A 12,918-nucleotide genomic window follows, 5' to 3' on the forward strand; every position below is an offset into this window, starting at 1 on the left:
GAGTTGACCTAATGTACAGCTTGCACCATTGATACATGGTAATGATGGTACATGTTCTATAATTACTATGCATATACCTTGTACAATGTATGTGTGTACTTGCATAATTTAGCAGGCATCTTTTGTACATCTACATGTTTTAACCCCCTGAGCAATACCTGCCGATCTAACATTGCCTCTGATTGGTCAATTACATGATAATTTCACTTAAATCACCAATCAGAATGGAGCTTTGCAAATAATGCACCCCAATTTTGCTGATTGGTCCGATCGATAATGAAAATTTCTTTTTGCTGAACGGCAGGTAGTTCTCATGGGGTAAAAATGATTTTTGCCCAGTATAAACATGATACATATTTACTTTATGTACTTGAATGCAGCTTTGCAGTTAGGTCATCTTCCTAAAAGGACATTATTTGTTGTAATTTTCACAGAAGGTAATCATTCAGGGATGATAGACATGTATCAGTAATCTTGAATGTACAGCTCTGAAATTGACTGTTGGAGCACACAAAGGTATTAGCTACCTGGTGCACAAAAGTGTTAACTGCTAAGGTTAACCCCCTGGACACTACTGGTCATCTAACAGCATTTATGATTGGTTGATAACTTGAAATGCTCGTTTCAATTGCCAATTATGTCTAAGCTTTAAACTACATATAGTCAAACTTGCATTTGCAGATGATCTTATTAATACCCTCCTTGATTGGTTCAAAAGTGGACACAATATTCATTTTGGCCAATCGGCAGGTAGTTCTCATGGGGTTAAACAAGGGCAGTTAACCATTTTTGCTCCTGGCAGCCCATGTTGTTAGCCTTTGTGTGCGCCAAGCAGTCAAAATGTACTTTTACATTGTTGAAGTTATAAGATGCAAAATGACTGATCAATATAATGGGCTATTCCATTTAAAATCCACACTACCCCTGTGGAAGATTTAGCTAAAATCGTCCACAGAGGGAGTATGAGCTTTGAATAGAATAGACAATTAGGTAACTTCCGTTTGAAATACTCACTCCAGTTGTGGAAGATATAGGTAAAGCCATAATACAGAGGGAGCATAGACTCTGAATACATTACATTTGAAAAACATACTCCCCCTGTGGAAAATATTTCCAAAATCTTCCACAGGGGTAGTGTGGATTTTAAATGGATTAGCCCAATTACTCAATTACCTTTATTATATCTAAACTATCCATAAGCAATGATACAGGTTTGCCCTGTTCTTTCTAAACATCAGAGCAATACATATCCAAACTGTTTGCCTGTGTAATTGGATCATTACCTCTGCTTGTATAGACGCCAGGGCCATATCACATCAACTTGTTGTGGCAAAATGTTATTGCTGCACGCATGACAAATGTGTCTTACAAAATGTTAGCTTAAAAGTTCTTGTGCTGTACGTAGTTGCTGAAGTGCTGAATAGGAGGCTTCTCGGCTTGTGCTGAGCTGTTGCTAAGTGCTGTTTGAAGGTTTCTAGGCTTGGTGAGGTGACAACTGATTCTGTGAGTCCATTCCATTCTCAAGTGGCGCAAGGGAAAATGGAGTATCTATATGAATTGGCTGTGGTGGTTGGCATGTGAAGTTTTTGGCTGTGAGTCCTATTACAGCGGCCATGTGATACTGGCATCGAATAGTTTTCTTTTTTTTTGCCAACAAGATCATTATAAATCTTGTACATCATAGCGAGTCTCTGTTGCTTTCTTCTTTCCTCAAGCAAGTCCCATTTGAGCTCAGCGAGCATGCTAGTGATACTACTCTTCGAGCATGGTCATTCATGCAAAATCTGGCGGCACGTCTTTGAATCATCTCTAATTTTTTAATATCTTTTTGAAAATGTGGGTTCCAAACAACACTGCTGTATTCCACAATCGGGCATACCAGAGCTGTGTAGGCAATTTTCTTTCCTTCATGGTGGCAGAACCACAGGTTTTTACGTAGGGAAACCAATGGTTTTGTTTTACTTGTTGATGATCTTCTTGATATGTACGTCCCATACTGTCCTATTCCACTCCAAAATTAGATATGCATAGGAAATAACTTCCTCTAGAGCTTGTCCGCAGAAGTAAAAAGTTGCTGTGGATGGGTTCATTTTGTTAGAATCTCCATGACTTGGGGGAGTTAAACTCCATAAGCCACTTATCCTGCCATTTTTTTGGAGCTTATTCAATCATCCTGGAGTTGAGTAAGGTGGGATTCTGTTTTCCCAGATGAATACATGATGCAGTAATCTGCAAAGAGTCTGGTCTAATCATAGGATTTCTATTAGCTGTCGTCCCTCTGCCTGCCTCCTTTGATGTCGATGATGGGGCTGATGTTGTGGATGTTGGCTTGGAGGTTGATGGCGTTGAGTTTGCTGCAATTTGGAAAAAATAGAATAACCAAGAAATGAAATATTGAAGCAATTCATCTTATCTTTATGAGCAATTACATCACCAATATTGTAACTTTAGCATAAGGTTTAGCAACAGGCATCTGAGGGTTGACACATCTATTTTTGGTGGTATTGAGAGCTGGTGGCATACTGATAAGGAGTTGTTTGGAGGTTCATGCCTTGAAATAACTCGATAAACAGAAATGTGAGCAATTACCAATTTAGCAGCCTTTGAAAAATGAAATTATCACAATCAAGCGTCTTGTAAATTTCTCATTTTGGTAAAATTTAGGAGATTTTAAGAGGTGCGAAATCCAACAAGGCAAGGAGGGTCTTTCCGGGGGAACATACCTATATGGTAATTTGCTTTAAGTGCCTCCAGGCTGTCATTATACTTGTTTGGAATGGTATAAAGGTTTGCACAGAAAATGGATTCCCAAGTTGCAGCTTCATTTATGAATACTGCAAGATAGTTAAAGGTTTGGAAAGAAAATACATTGCCAAGGTTCAGCTTTATGTATGTTGTAATGTTACCATACACCCAGTAGAATTTGACTTACCAAATAGATTTTTCTTGGGAGCCTGCTTTACTGAAGATGGTGTGGCTGATGGTGTGGTTGACGGTGTGGCTGATGTTGTGGATGTTGACTTGCCAGGTTGTTGGTATTGAGTTTGCTGCAATTTGAAAAAATGAGGCTGTAAATAATATTAAATAACTGGAAAGAAAAAAAGCAAGGTACACCAACTTGACGTGGGGGAACAAGTAAAATACAGACTAGACAGTACATAGTGTGGGAACAGGCATTAGAAGAAAAAGTGTACTAGAACAAGTGATGAAAATCACTGAGCACATAAGTAGACAAAAACCAAACAACCAATGTAGGCCTAAAAACGGGCAAAGATCGGTGCTGAGTGCCAAAGTTAAATGGCCAAAAATTGCCAAATCCAGAACCCACAGAGGAGTCAGGAAAACAGTACAAAAGTACCCTGGAGTGATGAAAATCACTGTGTACATAGTAGACAGACAAAACATAACAGACACAAATCTTAAATAGACTAATTAAGAATGCAAAAATTGATGCAATTCATCTTATCTATATGAGCAATCACATAACTGATATTGCGACATATATTTTTGGGGTATTGAGAGCTGGTGGCATACTGATAAGAAGGAGTCTTTTGGAGACACATTTGAGGGTTGACACATACAGTTTTGAGGGTATTGGGAACTGGTGGCGTTTTGAAAAGAAGGAGCCTTTTTGGAAGACATGACTTGAAATTGCATGAAATACAGAAATGTGAGCAATGAGTGATTTAGAGGTGAAATAATCACAATCAAGCATTTCTAATTGTGGTCAAATCAAATGTAGGAGGTCTTTCAGAGGTGTCAAATGCAGAAAAGGGGCATGGGGTTTTAATGGTGGAACATATCTGTATGGTAATTTGTGCTAAGTGCATGCAGGCTGCCATCATATATGATTGGAGATAGTTGAGAAGTTAGCAAAGAAAATCCATTGCCAAGGTACATGTTCCAGATATTATCTGTGGTTAAAGTTGGTGATGTCTGACCATGTGCTTTAGTTGATACATGTGATGTGGTCATTTTTTCCCTAAATCTTGTTGGTAAGAATTTCATGGCCCAATCCATAACCAATAGCACACTTCTATCATCTAACCTCCTGCTTTGGGGTTTTTGCCTCAAAACTGGGGGGGGCAAGAAAAATATTGGGGGGGCTGCACATCCACTATCAGAAAACATACCAAGGGGAGTTCGACTGTGGCTATCAAAAATGAAATATTTTTGATCTTGGTGAAGAAAGGAAACTAGGGGAGAGCTATCTTGAAGAGCATCTAATAGAGAATATTGAGTAGTATCTGGATTGGAAACTGCATTGGAAATGACACCTCACATAGGATTACCATATTGAATATGATATGCAGTGTTGGATATTTCGATGTATTCTGGTAGTTCTGATATCATGAAGTATGATATTGAAGGATTGGCTGCATGTAGATGTGTGTATAGATCTGAGCCTTGGTCAAGGCTATGGTTCATGTCAGAGGTACTCCAACTTGAACCTGATGACTTCGTAGAAAGTAGCAAAAATGGCAGAACATTGCAAGTGCATTGTTTTCCAGCAGCTGTTCCAAATCGTTGATCCTCAGTTTCACAAGCATTAAAATGGATAGCAAGTGCTGTATCGATGTCGGTTGGAGTAGACTATAGGTGTGCACTAGCAGTAGAGGTAGCAAAAATGTTGGATAGGTCTGTTTGGATTGTAGTTTCATTTCTATTAACATATACTTCAAAGTTAATGAAGTTGTAACTTGAAGTGGTGTCAAATGTCTCCAACAATTTACAGGTTAAAGTAGAGGTTGCATCATTGGCCTCATTTAGCGTTACTTTCCTTAGTTTATAAGATGTTAGATCGGCAGGTAGTGCTCAGGGGGTTAAGATAGTGCACAATTAGTGCTTTAGTGCACAATTGAATACCTGAGTGGAAGAAGGGCCCAACTCCATCAAAACTGTTTTTGAGATATTAAGAAAAAACTTAATGTTTGGAAAAGTTTTATAGACAGAATGTTTTCATCTTCAGGGGACCTTTAATACATGAACATACAATATTACATACATTCGAAATTATATATGATGTTTCCATGGCAACGGTACAGGTCTTAATCTGAGCTGGAGTTGGGCCCTTCTTCCACTAATATACTTGCAAGTGCCAGTTCTGTAAGCAGATGTGTTATAAATAGCTACAGAAATTAGGTAATTATCCATTAATTGCACAAGTAGAAGCATGTAATATGTTAACAAGAAAGTTTATTGTAGTGAAAAGCAGATTTCATGGATGAACAAAATTCCTCTTTAATCCAATATTTGTGGAAGAAGGGCCCAACTCCATGGAGTTGGGCCTTTCTTCCATGAAAACCATGATTAAGTTTACGTGGAAGACTATTTAGAGAGTGAATTTTGGGTCATCTTTCACACACAAGGAAGAACAGTCTGCTGGCAGTTAAATGCTGGGTCTAACTGATTTTTGTAAAAAATTGGAGTTGGGCCCTTCTTCCACTCAGGTATTCAATTGTCATGAGCACCAAGTTGTGGAATAAAAGGCAGGATATTGGAACAAAACCTCTACTTCTACATGGTACTGTATTGTGGCTACAATAATTATGTATCTACCATTACAAAGTTTCATCTTTGGTATAAACCATGCAATCATTGTGGAGCATAGTCAGGAATTATTCTGTTAGGTTCTACACACCAATGTGGTTTGTCTTCCTGGTCTCTTGGTGGTGATTGTATAATGTTCACTGGATATACAGTTGTTCCATACTTAATAGTTTTCTTGTAAAAGCCATAGCACATGTGATGAGAATCTGCTGTATCTTCAAATCACTTCTTTTTGTTCAAAAAAGTGTCCAGTAGTGATTGCCTTTTCCCTTTTGCTTTTGCAGCGTGTTCAGATGATTTAACATGAGTTCATGTGCAGTAATTCATGTGCAGTAATTGCACAGTGACCTGTGAGGGAAATCATTCTTCCCAGGTGGTTTCAAGAAGGGAGACTGCCAAAGCAGAATCAAGGGAAGAGAGATGACTAGAAAATGACCAACACAGAGAAAGTCCTGCTGCTGTCTAGCTATGCTTACCAAGAGAGCAGGTCAGACTGAGAGGAGCAAAAGCTCGCTTATTGTTCACCCACTAATTAGGAACATGTCGACCTGTTTTTTCTTGAGCTGTTGAAGCTGTAAAATTGAGAGAAACATATAAAAGAGATACCATGGGCAACATTGCACGGTTAAAATTATGCTGGTTATTATTTAGATGTGTTTTCAGGTAGTCATTATTTCAGTTATTGAAGGTGCGGGTGAAAGTGGTTCTGGGTAATGTTGACGCTGCCCTTTAGGGCAATATCTGATAGTATATTTCTTTTCTTGATTTTAAGCTCTTTTCTAATTGTGTTGATAGAGTTAGTAGGTATGCTTCCTCTGGCACCTACAACGAGACTATGTGTAATGATGTTTTGGGGTTGAACACCGGTTAGTATAGACATGAAATTTGTGCTCGGTTATTTCCCTATTTTCTCATTGTTAGCTTGCGCTAGACTGTCTTGGTATTCAAACCGTACTGTAACCTCAAGTATGAGTCCTTTAGTTCTATTCTTATTGTAGAGAATGATCTTTGTTGTCATTTAGGACGAACAGTTCTTTCAAAACTGACTTGTTTTTAGACATAGCGTTGACTTTAATAATGAATTTCATGTCAACTTCAGATTGAACGTTGGTGTTTACGTCAAACACTCTCCTTTTTAAATGTGTCATCTTGTGTCTTGTCCTGTGATGTTTATGTATAAATCTCTCCCCACAATACTGGCACTTATGGTTTTTACTATGAGCCATCTCTAGTGAATACCAGTTGCAATGACCATAACTTTGAGAAGTGGTTTTTCTCTGAGTTCTTGTACAAGAGCATTGAATATGGGATTTATAGCACCTTGGTCAGCCATGTATTTTTCAGTGAGGTGATTGATCATTTGTGTTACTCTCAAACTTTTATCTTCATCATCTGATGCCACTACCTCGTCATGCCAATAGCCTGGGGGGAGTACTCAAGTTTGGTTTTGGTAGGGACGTGCAGCTGAGATTTTGGAAGTAGACCCATAAATATACCAATTTTTCAAGAAATTTGGACCCATTGATATACCAAAAGTCAAAATTTTTGGCTGAATTTACCCAAAATTGTCTTAGTTTTTACAAATTTTCCCAAAATTTTGGCTAGATTAAGGAAAAATTGGGCTGTTTTCCGAAAAAATTGAGAAAATTTTGAAAAAAGGACCCATTCATATACCAAAATAGGCTTTGAAAAAGGGGTCATTGATATACCAGAAGGCTGAAAATGCTACCCATGTTTGCGGCACGTCCCTGTATGGTCATTTGTACTGAGCCCCCCAGGGCCAATAGACATTTGTTTTTGACTGGACAGAATCACTTGAAATCCCCAATAATGGTAGTGGCATCATTATGTAGGCAATTACCAGTAACAGATTCTGGATCATTGTCTTTCACCAAGGCAACGTGTTTGGCTTCTGTTACTATTCTACATCTATTCCCGTTGATGGAAGTCTTTCTGGTAGTTTTCTTGTCAGATTCAAGCACACTGTTGAGATGACATTGTTTACCTGCAACATATTTACATTACATACTAAAAGTAAAATGATAATAGTTTTTTCAATTGGTTTGTGTATACCCCATCTTCAAATGTACAAAGTACATCACTGTCCAATATAGTATTGAGCTGCTCCAGTTCTTTAATGTTTTAAGTTCACTGATAATGTTTAAATTTTGATTATTAAAAGGGCATTTCATGATCAGCAACATCATCCCCCTCACTTTTCTAAAAAAAAAGTTGAGATTTTTATATCACTGGAAACCTCTGGCTACATAGTGTTTATGTACAAACAAGGACCGTTGGTAACCATAGCGGTCGCTGCGGGACAAGGAATTCAATTTTGCAGTTATGGTGTCTTTGAAGCAGGTTTAAGTTTGACTCCTATTTTGACCTGTAACCCCTCTGTGAGCTTAACCTTTGAGGGCGCTCATCTTAAAATAATGCCAGAAAGGGTATTTCCATCCACACCAAAAAAAAAATCAAAATTTGAAAAATTCAGAAACATTTTGAAAAACGTGTACCGTATTCGAGGTAATAAATGCCCCGGGCGCTTAGGAAAATCATCAAAAGGGGGCGCTTAATAACTACCCAATTTTGTCAATCAAACTAGACATTTTCAATGTAAAACAATCCTGCTCACCATGAAAAAATCAGGTACACAGGCCACAGCAACTACAACTCTGCTGTTGAACTAATATTTTGTATGTTTATGCTAAAAGTGGATTGGAAGGGGGCGCTTAATTTGAGACAAGTCATTAAAGCGAGTAGGGGGCGCTTATTAGGGGAGGAGCGCTTATTACGTCGAATACGGTAATACCCCTTTAAGTCATTTTGTGAGCTTAACCCTTGAGGGTGCTCATCTGAAAATAATGCACATTGAAAAAACATTGAAACTTACCAATAGCAAAAGTTGAAATGCAGAACATTTGAAAAAGTACACATGATGTGGTGGCGTAGCAGAAGTATTAACCTTCACAGTCAGAGCACTCAGTGTTGTCTTTAAGGTTCATATACATACACGCCATATGTCATTTACAGTGACGGAGATCAACAGTAGGTTTCAAATCAATCAAGTTGACAAATTTGATCACCAGAAGATTGATAGTCGCAAGCACTTATTCTTTTTTAGTCCTTTGTTATCTTCTTTGAAGGGGATATTGTCTTTCTTGACTTCCAGAAGCTGGTAGCAGTACAAGTGGTCAGTGGAACTTGCAACGTAGTATACACTTCAATTGGGCTATTCCATTTAAAATCCACCCTCCCCCTGTGGAAGATTTTGGAAATATCTTCCACAGGGGGAGTATGAATTTCAAATGGAATGAGCCCATTAGGCATCTCCATTTCAATTTCATACAATGTACACCCTCTGAGAAAGATTCAACCTGAATCTTCAACAGAGGGAAGATGAGTTTCAAATTGAACAGCCTAAAGTATTCATTTCATCTGAAATTCATTCTCCCCCTGTGGAAGATATTTCCAAAATCTTCCACAGGGGTAGTATGGATTTTAAATGGAATAGCCCATTGTGGCTGTAATCTCCATCTTCAGACACTTTCATTATTTCAAAAGAAGTTTTATGAAATCATGGTTGAGTAATAGGGACAGATGCTGTGAATAGAGGCATCTGAAATACTGCTAGAAATGTAAATATGGTCAATCATATTTCCGGCTTCATGAGTAGGGAAATCAACAAGTTGATGAAAGTATTGTTGGGTCAATGACTGTATCAAAGGACTGTTTTGGCTTGACGGAAAGTCCAAATTGAAATCACCACAAATAACGGTTTTCTTTGCGACATCTATGATTTGCATCAAATCATGCAGTAAACAATTTCTTTCTGACTGTGATCTGTAGACACAGATAACATCAATTTCTTCTGAAGAAACTTTGGTCACTTGATAATCTGCATGTTTAATGTCCACTGGGTCAGAAAACTTGTTGTCATAGTAAACAGCAAGTCCTTTCCCTTTTCCAACAGAGTTGAAGTGATAATTGTAGTTTTCAAGCTGAAAGGGCGATATGTCATCCCCAGGGTTGAGCCACGTTTCAGAGAGGCAAATAAAAGTTCTTGTAGTTTTGGATATTTTGCAAAAATTGTGGAAAGTGCCAACACGTTCGTCTCATCCCAAGTTTCACAAACATCAAAATGGATAGCAAGTGCTGTATCGATGTCCTTACAAATAGTTGTTGCAAGAGTTAAAGAAATGTTAAGTTCTTGTAGTTTTGGATATTTTCCAACAATTGTGTTAAGTGCCAACACGTTTGTCTCATCCCTAGTTTCACAAGCATCAAAATAGATAGCAAGTGCTCTATCGATGTCCTTATTTATAGTTGTTGCAAGAGTTAAAGAAATGTCAAGTTCTTGTAGTTTTGGATATTTTCCAAAAATGTGGAAAATGCCAACATGTTCATCTCATCCCTAGTTTCACAAGCATCAAAATAGATAGCAAGTGCTCTATCGATGTCCTTATTTATAGTTGTTGCAAGAGTTAAAGAAATGTCAAGTTCTTGTAGTTTTGGATATTTTCCAAAAATTGTGGAAAATGCCAACATGTTCATCTCATCCCTAGTTTCACAAGCATCAAAATAGATAGCAAGTGCTCTATCGTTGTCCTTATTTATAGTTGTTGCAAGAGTTAAAGAAATGTCAAGTTCTTGTAGTTTTGGATATTTTCCAAAAATAGTGGAAAGTGCCAACACATTTGTCTATTTCCACACGTACAACCCTTGAAGTAGATAGCAGCTTTTTCTTTGTCGTAAAGATCTTCAACATCCAAAGGAGGATCTTATTGTTTCGGAAGTTGTTCAAACAAACATTTGATACCATTTTGAGACATATTTGAAATGTCTTGGTGCAAAAGTGATTTCACTTATCGTGAAAGAAAGAGGTGGTGGTTTTCATCCCGTATTAAAAGTTCAAAGTAATTCTCATACTGGAGAATTTCTTGAAAGATTCTATAATTGGAACATTTGTTTGAATCATAGATTTCAGAAGACCATTTCTGAGTAAATTGATCACTGAGGAGTTGATTGACGCAAGCTTTTAACCCTAATTTACTGATGCCTTCACCTGAACATACCTATACATAACCTAATCCAAGCTTCTGTAATGTAAATTTGATCATATCAAACCACTTACTAGCAACAAGATTTTGTTCATACATCTGAAACATCAGCTTATAAGTAATAGTTGATAATTTGTCCTAGTTTCTCATAGTAGATTGTTTTGTCTATTTGCGGTGTCTCTATTTTTACAAGTCCTTTCTTCTTACTTTGTACCTTATGCCACTTTTCTACATCATCATTGCACTTGGCAATGAAGTAAGGGACCGTTCACAAACACTTGTAAGGGGGGCCTGATGCAAAAAAATTTATTGCAAAATTCCCCCCTTTACAGACCTCGAAAATTTCAGGGCCCCCCCTTTTGACATGAAAATTATAGGTCAACCCCATAGAAAAGCATAATTTTTCTAGGAACATTTCCAGGCCCTCCCTTTCTTGCATCAGCCCCCCCCCAACAAGTGTTTGTGAACGGTCCCTAAGCCAAGTCTTCCCTGGCAAGTCTCTTCTCTGATCACCACTGTCACTGCTTGAGTACGCAAAAAACTGTCATTTCGCTTGTGGACTGGCTTTAAAGCATTGCTGCTTGGTGGGGTCTCAATAGGATTCAGGTTCAAAGTTGTTGACAACGATAGACTTACCTGGTTGTTTGTACATGCTGCTTCTTTTGCGGCATTGGGCTATTCCAGATGAACTCCCCCCTCCCATATGGAAGACACTTCCAGAATCTGCATCTCCTGAAACGTTACAATTCGGATGGGTCTTAATCACTGCACATAAAGCCGTAGCTGGCTCTCTGTCAACCTCTAGGATTTTCATTTCAGCATTAATTTTTGTTCCTATGGTTTACCAATCTTCCTCAATCAATTTCTTGAATAGTTATATTTTCGGTGATCTTTTCCTTTAGACTTCCCTACCCGGATACTTCACCATATGTTGCATTTCTCTGTGGGTATTGTGTGTTTCCATGAAAATGTGGGAAACTTTCATTACTGTAGTGCCCATATTCACCACATGTATAGCACTGAACTTCTGAGCGGGATCGCCGACAACGACGCTGTTGTCTGGGTTGGAAATCTTGAAATGCATATGTATCGTGTTGGACATGTTGGAGCTAGATGTTGCCAACTGCCACAAAGTTGACAACCTCCACTGGAACTTAATGTTGCTACCTTACCATGCTTACCCAGCCCAACTAAGTTTGCAATTTCTTCAACCTGAGCATGTTTCTCTGGATTAATTTTCTGTGCTATTTCTTCAGCTTGTGCTGCATTTATGGCATCTGGCACAGATTCTGGTTGGCTCCACAATTCTTGGAAGCTTGATGTCAGTCACTGGTATAAGTCCATGTATAAATTAATAAAAATCTTCAGCTTCTTCTTTTCCCAATTGATTGCAGAGGGACGATATTTCCTGTGCATACTCTCTAACCGTTTTTTGTGTTTAAAGTTTGCCTCAATCCCAGCGCTGCCATGATTCCGTATTTCTTTAACATATGTGACCGCACACCACGAATGAGCAGTAAACTCCCCTCTGGTAATTTTTACTTTTTTTACATATTTGCAAGGAGCATGTTTCAAGGATTAAAATGACACCTCAATGAACTTCATATGCAAAGTTATGGCTTGTCATAGGTTGTCATGAATCAAAACTAGAAAGCGAGAAAAACACATTCAAAGTTAAGGGGAAAAAAATGACCAATTTTGAAATGAAAAACAGTATATTTCCTTAGCAACCAGTGTGTTCCTTACATGCTATTCAAAGTTTACACAGACACAGTATAGGTATTATTACAATAATAAAAGAAGATTGAGAGTGATAATTCATTGTTTTCATATTTAATGAGCTGTTAATTTGGGAATTTAAATATACCTACAGACACAGTATAGGTATTATTACAATAATAAAAGAAGATTGAGAGTGATAATTCATTGTTTTCATATTTAATGAGCTGTTAATTTGGGAATTTAAATATACCTACAGACACAGTATAGGTATTATTACAATAATAAAAGAAGATTGAGAGTGATAATTCATTGTTTTCATATTTAATGAGCTGTTAATTTGGGAATTTAAATATACCTACAGACACAGTATAGGTATTATTACAATAATAAAAGAAGATTGAGAGTGATAATTCATTGTTTTCATATTTAATGAGCTGTTAATTTGGGAATTTAAATATACCTACAGACACAGTATAGGTATTATTACAATAATAAAAGAAGATTGAGAGTGATAATTCATTGTTTTCATATTTAATGAGCTGTCAATTTGGGAATTTAAATATTGGTATCAGTGATCATATGGCTG

General features: G+C 37.6%; 1 long non-coding RNA gene across 1 annotated transcript in view; it reads right to left on the reverse strand.

The window, feature by feature from the left end:
- Nucleotides 1-250, reverse strand: part of LOC140136145 (uncharacterized) — a 269,844-nt gene extending 269,594 nt beyond the window's left edge. The window contains exon 1 of the long non-coding RNA XR_011856619.1: nt 159-250. This is a non-coding gene — a long non-coding RNA (uncharacterized lncRNA). The remainder of the gene's footprint in view (nt 1-158) is intronic.
- Nucleotides 251-12,918: the final 12,668 nt, after the last annotated feature.

The sequence above is a fragment of the Amphiura filiformis genome, chromosome 16 (genome assembly GCF_039555335.1).
Source record: "Amphiura filiformis chromosome 16, Afil_fr2py, whole genome shotgun sequence".
Classification (NCBI taxonomy): Eukaryota; Metazoa; Echinodermata; class Ophiuroidea; order Amphilepidida; family Amphiuridae; genus Amphiura; species Amphiura filiformis.